This window comes from Panthera uncia, chromosome X (genome assembly GCF_023721935.1).
Source record: "Panthera uncia isolate 11264 chromosome X, Puncia_PCG_1.0, whole genome shotgun sequence".
Taxonomy (NCBI): Eukaryota; Metazoa; Chordata; class Mammalia; order Carnivora; family Felidae; genus Panthera; species Panthera uncia.
Genome location: NC_064817.1, coordinates 111,035,179 through 111,037,261, shown reverse-complemented (window position 1 = coordinate 111,037,261; position 2,083 = coordinate 111,035,179). Strand labels below are relative to the sequence as shown.

The window sequence follows — 2,083 nt, the reverse complement described above, 5'->3', positions numbered from 1 at the left end:
TTTTAATTTTTTTCATTGAGTTCCAAAGATCTCCATTTTTTTTTAATTTTATTTTTTTAAAGATTTTATTTTTGGGGAACCAATTTGACAATAAATTATATTTAAAAAATAATAATGAAAACATTAGTTACAAAGAATAACAAAATTGCTATTCTTTATAACTAAGTGGGGCAGCTTAAGACGGAAATCTGAAATCTGTTCAATTTTAATTCTTTTAAAATATCAAAAAGTTGGTGCTTATAAAATTCAATCATATATTTATACAGATAATTTTGGATTATGCAAAGTAAAGCAGTCATTATTTTAAAAAATAATATTTAAAAATGGAGATTTTATTTTTAAGTGACTCTATATCCAACATGGGGCTTGAACTCACAACCCTGAGATCCAGAGTCCCACGCTCTACCGACTGAGCCAGCCAGGTGCTCCCAAAGATCTCCATCGTTACTTTTTCATTTTCTTTAATGTTTTATTTATTTATGTGATCTCCACACCCCACGTGGGGCTCAGCTCATGCCACTGAGATCAAGAGTTGCAGGCTCCTCCCACTGAGCCAGGCAGGCGCCCCTAAAGATCTCCATTTTTAAAGCAAAAGTTCCCGTCTGACAAATCCCAAGACGTTATGTTTTGGTCTGCACCCATTTCTCTTAACCCTAGACAGTGAATGTTCATTCTGTCCCAGGGCCAGGGTTGTAGGGAAGCCACACTCATAGGATGCCAGCACTAGTAAAGTGCTTTCTTCAGTGAGAAGAGGAAGAAGGCAGAACCTGTAGAAATGAAACAGAATCCAGTACCTGCACTTGGATGCAAGATCCATAACTTGCTTCCCCGAGTCTTCTCCCAACTTCTCCCAGGCATTCACCAACCTAACATCCACACTATAAACCCGTATGTCAGCTAGGTGGTTTAATTCTCTCATTGGTGCATGTGTTTGCATCAACGCGGTGTTCGGGCAGCAGAAGCTGGGTCTACATGACCCTTTTGTCAGAGACCCTCGCGTAGCACCATGTGTAACTAACTGGCACTGAAGAAATGCCTCTGGTGGGGGCATTTCTTGTTTTCTGTGAAAGCACTCTTCTTCACAGGAGACCCTGAGCTCTGAAGGGCCAGGCAGTGTAGGGCAACAGAGCGGAAAACCCCAGGTTATGCCAACAGGGAAGGAATCTTGCTGAAGCTTCCAACCGCCCTCTGCTCAGCGCAGTCAAGTCTGGGAGGTATTCGGCATCTTCCTGATGGGTGGCTGGGGGTAACTCAGCATGGTGTCGATATCAAGCACGTAGGCCTATTTCTTCAGCCTGAAATTCATTCATTCATTCATTTATTCAACACACACATTGAGCCCATCCTTTGAACCAAGCCCTGTGCAGGCAGGGTGAAGGATAAGGAGCTTATGGCCGTAGCAGTGAACACAGCAGCCTGCCCCACAAGGGTGACAGAGTAAAGAGTGGCCAGGATCTCGACAGAGATACAAGTAACACATTCCAGGGCCGCAAGAAAGAGAAAGAGGTGGTTACCAACTTGCAGAATCCACTGTCGTGTGGGTTTGAACTGTGATTTGAAGAAGAGGTAGCATTTGGACATGGAAAATGGGGAGGAAAATAGGTGAGGTCGTGCCTTTCAAGTGGAAGGAACAGCATGAATGTAGAACCGTGTAAATCTAGGGCCGCGCAATTCGATGAATGACAACGTACGAAGACGATGTCTGTCTTAAGTCACGACACATGCTAAGGACATAACCTCATCTGCAACCCACGTGGCTTTGCCATCCTCTAACCCGCTGGAACCTTCATCGTAGGCCTCGCATTTCGGAGGCCCGTGGCTAGGCCAGGGCTACAGGATGACACATCATGAAAGGAAATTACCTGCAGGGACATACCTTCTCTTTACTCCCATCCTTTAGAAAAGAATCAAATTAAACAGACAACTTGACATTTGTGTCAAAAAGTCCGTTTTTCCCCAAGGTGCCAGAGGTGAATCTGTGCCACTAACAGCCTCGCTCCATTTACTCTCATTCACCTCCACCTCTACCCCTCCCGCTCTCTGCTCCTGAGAGATTCGACTCGCAGCTCGTCCACTGGATGAG

At 44.4% G+C, this 2,083-nt stretch overlaps 1 non-coding gene across 1 annotated transcript; it reads right to left on the bottom strand.

The window, feature by feature from the left end:
- Positions 1-351: 351 nt before the first annotated feature.
- Positions 352-424, bottom strand: TRNAQ-CUG (transfer RNA glutamine (anticodon CUG)). The gene has a single exon. It is a non-coding gene; the product is annotated as a tRNA-Gln (tRNA).
- Between the last annotated feature and the right edge of the window lie 1,659 nt (positions 425-2,083).